Raw genomic sequence first — 8,194 nt, forward strand, 5'->3', positions numbered from 1 at the left:
GCAACTGCATCCGCATGGTCTATTCTTTCTCTCCCATGGATTCTTGAGATTTGTTCATGCTCCAATATCACTGTGTCCTCTGATAGACACGTGATACAGTAAATTTTGCATTTTGGCGAGTACCAAACGTCTGGAATCTGAGTAGCTTGCCAGCCCGGTTCATCGAGGGCTCTCTTGACCATTGTTCCCAGCTCCTTCGCCTGATGACCCTCATGGACCGCCAATGTAATATGGGGCACTGAATCAGGTCCCATTTTGAACCAAGGCCGTTACTTGGTTCTCGTTACTTGAAAAAAGTAATCGGATTACAGTAACGCGTTACTGCCCATCTCTGATAAGGACTGAACTGAAAATGAGTCAAAAAGCAGCAAATGAAAAATTTTAAACTCTACTTTAAAAATTAAAAGTCTGACTTTTTAAAAGAACAATTAAGACCTACTAAGTACCAGATGATTTGTTATTAAATTCTGAAGCAAAACTTTAGAATTGGAAACAGTACACTTCCTTTTTCATCCGACTACATAAACAACTGACAAAAATACACGTAATTAAAAATACAAATGCCCAACCAGAAATGGAGCTGCAGTAATAGCATTAAGCACAACCGTGGCTTCACTCACCACAGCCAGACAGAGAGGCAGCATCTGTGCTAGCAAGCAGAGGCATTTGAAATTAGTAATGAGCGATAAACACACTGCTCCAACATACATCAGGAAAGCAGAAATATTTTAAATAAATAGTCTCATCATGATCTGAATTTTAAGTTAGTTAAGTTTAGAAACAAGTATAAACAAAAAAAAGAGAGAGAGCGAGAGAGAGAGCTGCACACAGGCCAGCATGCATTATAAGTAAAACCAAAAACAGACTGTTCATTTCTGCTTAACTAAAGCTCACTACTTACCTGTTCTCGGTTTATAAAACTACACTTAGTGTCTGTGAATAGTCGGACATATAAAAAATTGGAATCACTTCATTGTTAGTTTTGATTCTTGTGTGGGCCTTGACGCTTTAAGTAACTAATTAAATTCCTCCAGTCATATTTCAGAGGTGAAAAGCACTGTTAGTGCTATTGAAGAAAGAGGCACCACCAGCGCAACAACAAACACATTCTGTCTTCTCTTTATCTGTTTCATACAGTCACAGTTATGCACACACACACACATTTTTTTTTTCATAGCTTTAAAAAAATTGGGTCACTTGCATAACATCAGCACTTAAGAATTATTACCTATATTTCTAACTTGGAAGTGTAAGCAAATCCAGGCTGTGCATAAAAAAATGTTGCTTACCTTTGTGATGAAAGTGTGATTTTAAAAAATGGGTGACTGTTCCCATTTGTGACACAGAAAAGAAACTTTGATCTTAGAGCCAGCCTAATACGGCAGTGGCATATTTACTGTATTACACCCATGCAGTGAAAAATCCTCCACTTAAAAGTCTTTTTTACTCTGTGTTCTCTTTTTTACATTTACTTTGAAGTCCTCTTCAAGAAGGAAGAGATGAAAACCAGGTGTGACGTTAGGGTTAATTAAAACATTTTTTTGGGGGAAACTGCAAAGCTTGAATCAGTTGCAGGGAACCACACTGAGCTATTTTACCATGCTTGGTTGTGGTTCACATTAACGGAGTAACACAGCAGATTGCTGCAACAACATTTGACCATCTTCATGTCATGATTGCTTGTCCAATGTACAACCCTAATTTGCAAAAAATGGGACGCAGTGTAAAATTTAATAAACACTAAATGAAATAATTTGGAAATTCATAAATGCACATTATATTTATTGTACACACCAGGGGAAATGTTTGAACTTGGAGATTTTACTCTTTTGTAAAATATGAGCTCTTTTTGAATTTGGGGGCAAAAACACATCTCAAAAATTTTGGGACGCTGGGAGAAAAAAAGGCCAGAAAAGCAAGTGTTGGTTAAACAAAACAGCTGAATGTAGCAATCAGGTTTATTTGCAAGAGGTCAGGAACATGATTGGGTATATAAAGAGCATCTTAGAGAGACAGAGTTTCTCAGACGTTAAGATGGGCACAGGTTCACCAATCTGAAACGAACTGTGTCTACAAATTGCAAAATAATTTCAGAATAATGTCGCTCCGTGTAAAACTGTGAATACTTGTCATGATGTCAGTCCGTAATCCTCCAGTAATGGATTCCTGTGATCTTTGAACCCTGAAGCAGCACTGCAGTAAAAACAGGCATGAATCTGTCATGGAAATGGCATCATGGGCTCAGGAACACTTTGAGAAATCAGTGTCTGTGAACAGTTTACTATGCCATCCACAAATGCAGGCAAAGCTTTATCATGCAAAGAAGCCATATGTGAACATGATCCAGAAATGATGATCTGAGTCAAAGCTCATTTAAAACGGACTGAAGCAAAGTAGGAAACCCGTTGTGTGGTCAGATGAAATTTGATTTGGAAAACATGGACACTGGGTCCACCACATCTATAAAAGCACCATCAATGCTGAAAGGTATATACAGGTTTTAGAGTGACATGAGCTCCGACACAGATGACTTCTCTTCCTGAAAAGGGATTGCATATTTCAGAATGACATTCCTAATACTCCAAATGGCTTTGTAGTAAAAGAGTTCGGGTGCTGAAATGGCCTTCCTGTAAGTCCAGACCTTTCATCAAGTGACAACATTTGGCACCTCATACAATGAGGTGACAACATTTGGCACCTCATACAATGAAAAATACAAGAAAGAAGACTCAAATATCAAACAAGAACATTCCTCTCCCGAAAGTTTAGCAGCTGCTCTCCTCAGCTCCCAGATGTTTACAGACTGTTGTTAAAAGAAGAGGAGATGCTACTCATCAAACGTTTTAAAATGTACAGTTTAAAACAAAAACACTGTGTTTTCTATGTTCTATTGTCAATAATTGTTGTTTTTATTCAAATTTTACACAAAGACAAATTTTTTGGGACTTCTCTTTAAACTCTGGAGAGCGACTAATGGACCTGCTAGTCTTGAACTCATAGGTTTAGGTGATGTACTGAAAAAAATACAAGATTTATTATAATTTTTTAATGTTTTTAGGTTTTCTCAGATCATTAAACTGTCTGTGAGAATTACTCACTGTATCTGTGGAGTTTGGTCAGAGAATAGGTGCCGTTAAATGAGATACGAGGTACTATTGTGTCACACCTTTGAAGTGTTAAGCAGGAAGACTTAAAAAATGAACAAAAGTCAATGATGGGATTGGGGCTGACATGCCTGGCCTGAGCAGCAATCTTTCTCAGTAACACATGTGGGCTCTTGGTATTCCGGTCCTCAACGGCAAAGACTCAGCATTCAGCCTGATTCATCGTGCTCACCAACAAACACCACTGGCCATGTTTGCAGATTCTCAGCCTTCCCACCCTTGTTGCCGCTCTCACTGGTGCGTCCACAGGGACTGAGGCCAAGGAGTCTGAAACAGTCCACTGTCAGCAGTAGCAACAACACAGAGCCACTGCCATGCACGTTCATCCTGGGTACACAGCCCTCAGCGGCCATCCTCAATCTCCACCTGCAACGTCTGACACCCAGATGTTGTCTCATTCAGCTTCCACTGCCTAAAGGCTCAACAGCAAACAACCAGCTGCTGATGCCTTCATTTCAGCACGCACCATTTACCAGCCAGTCTCAGTTTTGGCTTTGCTGTCAGGAGGAAAAATGTGATTTTTTTTTTTCTCTTTTAAATCTGAGTGTGATTGTTTTTAATGTGCAATTAGTCGTATTTAAGTTTCATTTACAATTTTGTTCTTTGATTCCCAGCAACTATTAAAATAAGATAATTGGGGTTGAAATGATTATTGTGTCACAATCTGTTTTGCAGTGATGTTCTCTTTTTGCATTTCAGATAACAAACTTTCTTCCTAAATCCACTCCTCACCAGGCTGTGGCATGTTTCATTTGGGCCATGAGTCATTCTTTCTTATTTTGTTAATTTCTGTTCAATTACAATGAAAGGAATATATAAGAAAAACATTTTTGTCTTTTAGTTCAATAAATCCGCTGTTTTTACACAGACTGACCAATTATGTTAAAAGATTGTGATCTTAGCCTTGAATAAACTTGTTGTGATTATAGCCTTTGCCGTGATCAACCAGTCCTGCTTTGCTGTGACTAACTTTGCTCACCAGAATATTTTCATTACAAGGACTTTGTCTGCTTCAAACACAAAGTCCTGGACTTTGTGTACCAGGACTTCGTCTGCTTCAAACACTGCAATTTTATTACAGGGGTTTTGTAAAGTTTCTTCCACCATATTGTCTATATACATTTACTGAAGGCTAGAAATCATGAATGAATAACGACAGCTGGATAATTCACACTTTTTGCCCCACGAGCTGCTCTTTAACACCTCAAAAGAGAACAAGTTCTTGTGTTTGTTAAGAACATTTGGAAAGCCAACATCTACCTTCACCTTCCAAACAGATAAATCTTAAAAACTGAAATAAAAACATCATAATTTGGCCCTAAATGGGAAAAAAAAGTGCTTTTCTGGTTGAAAAGTGTCTTCAAGTTCAGTGGTCAGATGATTCATGGTTGTACCCAAGCATAAAGTTCTGAAGGAGCTGTGTCTCGTGCACAGTCACTGAGGCAGGACACAGACGGCCACCTTTGATCTCGAGCTCTGTGAACTCTGTTTTCTTGGAAACAGATTGACAGATAAAAGAACTCAAATAAAGGAGCAACAACAACAAGGCCTGAAACATTTACTACAAGCCACTATTAAATACCTACCTAAGGCAAGATATTATTAGATATAAGATATTATTCTTTTAAGTGTGTCATGCCACTGTTGATGTCAACTTATGATCATATAATCCTTGTGAGCGACCAGTATGCGCTCTCTCAGTTGTAAGACTCCTATCTGAATCTAAAAGCAAAGACGCCAGAGCCAAAGAAATCTTCCACTGAGTCTCCCCCACTGAAGCCCCAGGCTCATTCATTCATCAGTTACCAGTTCAAATACTCTGATTCATCAGTGCATCATTACTTCATCAATTTTTTTTTCTAATTGGACTCAGCTTTCCAACATAAAAAGACTTCCCAGTGTGCTCATACCCAAATTAAAGTTCCTTATTGTACATTTAGAAGTACAGCAGCTTGGAATTGGACCAGTCCCCACTAAGGTATTGGTGCTGTAGCATTGACATGTGCTTTGCAGCTTAGAGAGGTCAGCATTGAACCTCTGATGACAGTTTCTGCACAGTCAGAGCAAACTGAGCACAGGGAGAACTGTTCCTGGCAAATTCAAACCCAGAAGCAAATACAATACAGCTAAAGAGCTGTAAGAACGTATTAAGTGCTTTACACTTAATATAAGGGGAAAACATCTAAGAGAAAAAATTTATAGTTCAACTTTATTGGACAGTTCCAGCAAAGGGGGGAGTATACACAGCAAAGGGTAACAGGTTAGACTCGAACCCATGCTGTTGCTCTCTGGCCATGCTGCATGTGGTCGCCTGCTTACCTGCTGAGCTCAGCCAGTACCCTGTTGGTCACTAGCTGACAGAAAACAGAGTGTATCCTGCTTTTGCATTTAAAAATGAGGGGAGGGAAACTCCTTTTTCTACCTTTTCTGTACTCAAAAAGGTAAAATTACCTTCAGGTCCAGTAATTAGTCCTAGGGAGTATGTTTAACTTCACACAAATGGACTTTTAATGTACCCCTATTCCTGAGAGTGCAACAGTATGCCCACAAACCCTAGATAATGTGCTGCAATGGGCTGATTTACTATTTCTCGAGGTACCACTCATTTTATTTGTCCAAAATACACTCAGCTGTTTGTTTATTCACGCACTGCAGCTTTGTATTTCTGTTCCCCATTGTCCTTTAGTGTGTTTAGTTTTAGTTGTAGCAGTTACTAATTGCTGTGTTTTTCACTGGAGCATTAATAATAGCAGTCACATGTAATCAGAGTGAACTTTTTTGTTTTTTCCTTTCTCTATTTTCTTGGCCTGAAAGAAGTTATTATTGTTACTATTTCAGCATCCTAGATTGCTCGCGTTAAAATAAGTGCTAAAGAGTTCCATCCATTCATTTCCTTCCATTAACCCAGTTCAGGGGGGTTGGAGCCAATCACAGCTGTCATAAAGCAAGAAGCATAGTGCACCCTGGACATCCTTTTCCTAGACAGGTCATCAGTCTGTTACAGGGCTCTGCTAAGAGTTGAAAACCTGAAAATTACTAATAGAAACTCTACAATAGCATATATTTTCTCTCTGCCAGCTCTTTGGCTCTGTTTGAATAACTGTTTCCTCTGTATGTTGACCAATATTATCAGCAGAAACCTGTGGTCAGCGGTGGTCTGTCTGACCCCTCTCCCTATACCATCCCCATGTTTCTCTTTCTCTCTCGACTCATTGCCACTGTCTCTTCGCCCCCCTCCATGTCTCTCCCCTTTCAGTTTTCGTTTCTCCATCTGCCTCCCTTACAATTTCTCTCAGTGCCAGCTCAGACCTGACATTTGGTTTCGTGCCGCAAGCAGCAGGATAGATAGAGAGTGTGATAGGAGACTCAACGTGAGGAGGAAGAACACGGGGGGAAAAGTGGTACTACTAAAAAGCCTTAGTAGAAAAAAGAGGTGATAATCAAGGCGGAGGCGTTAATGAAGAGATAACAATGAACGTGATGAATGTATGGTATGAATGAAGGTAGAAAGATGCAGGATGCAGGAGCCAGACCAAAAGCAACTGAGGAGGGGTGAGATGGAAAGAGGGAGGGAGGGAAGTAGTTTCCATAGTAACATGTAGTTGTGCGAGTCTGGGATGAGGTAGGAGGAGAGAGAAAGGTGGAGGGAGAGACAGAGATAGAGAGTTGTGTCGTGCTTTAATTGCTCCTCTCCAGTCTAATCTCCTGTAGGCCCAATGAATTTCTAAAAGCCTCCTCTGTCCACAAAGAGGACGAGACTCCCCCTAAAAAGCTGTTCGAGCTACAGTCTGAGGACAGAGTTTCTAAAGCTTATAAGCCTATAAGCTAGACCTGCTGCTCTCTGATGTATATAGTGTGTATTTACTGATGATAGATAATGTACAGAGGAGAAAAATGAGACAAATGCTTTATATGTGTTAAAGGGCAACACCAGTTTCTTCACATAAACATACCGAAGCCTTACTAAACTTAATCTTGTATTTACAGAAGGCTTCAGTGTCTTGATTATTGGGTCACTTCACCTCAAAAAGAGCGAAATCTGCTCGACCATCTAATTGACTTTCATGCCCTTTTTCTTTTTCTTGCACAATTTTAAATCTGAGGCAACGTTTGAACACGAACAGAGTTTTTCTTATTACTAACGTGAATCAGCATCTGTTGAGATAGATGCATCATAAATTGTCTGAGTGTTGGCTAGCTTCAATATTTGAGCACACGTTATTAAAGAAAATTCACATGGCAAAAGACAAGTAGTGACAACTTCTGAATGGTATATAGTTGAATTTCACAATAACGCAAACTAAAGCTTGTAGAATACTTTTCAACAAGAAATTCAAGAAATTTGTTTTACATGAGTAGTTTTTGAATGTGCCATGTGCATATAACATAATTGGGGAAGCTAGTTAGCAACATTCAAAAATATCGTTTAGTTATAAAAAAAAATCTCTACACTCCAGAAATTGTTTCTATTTGAATTCAACTATCTGCTGATGTTTTTGTTTTTGGAGTACAACTTATCATATTTGCTCAATCTAGCATTTTCTTTGTTTTAGGAGTTAAAAAGTATTCTACATGCTTTATTTTGCACTATTGAGAAATTCAGCCATTCAGAAGTTGTCACTACAGGGTGGGCCATTTATATGGATGCACCGTAATAACATGGGAATGGTTGGTGATATTAAAGTCCTGTTTGTGGCACATTAGTATATGTGAGGGGGCAAACTCCTCAAGATGGCTGGTGACCATAGTGGCCATTTAGAAGTCGGCCATCTTGGATGCAACTTTTGTTTTTTCAATAGGAAGAGGGCCATGTGACACATCAAACTTATTGGTAATGTCACAAGAAAAACAAAGGTGTGCTTGGTTTCAACGTAACTTTATTCTTTCATGAGTTATTTACAAGTTTCTCTTTGTTCACAGCCATTGACATGTTGAAGAGATTAACATGTGAGGAGCGGATCGAAATTGTGTTGATATCTGGTGAACGCAGTAACCGGGTCATTGCAGCAGATTTCAATGCAAGACACCCT

The sequence above is a fragment of the Perissodus microlepis genome, chromosome 16 (assembly GCF_051167445.1).
Source record: "Perissodus microlepis isolate ML-2025 ecotype Zambia chromosome 16, ASM5116744v1, whole genome shotgun sequence".
NCBI classification, from domain to species: domain Eukaryota; kingdom Metazoa; phylum Chordata; class Actinopteri; order Cichliformes; family Cichlidae; genus Perissodus; species Perissodus microlepis.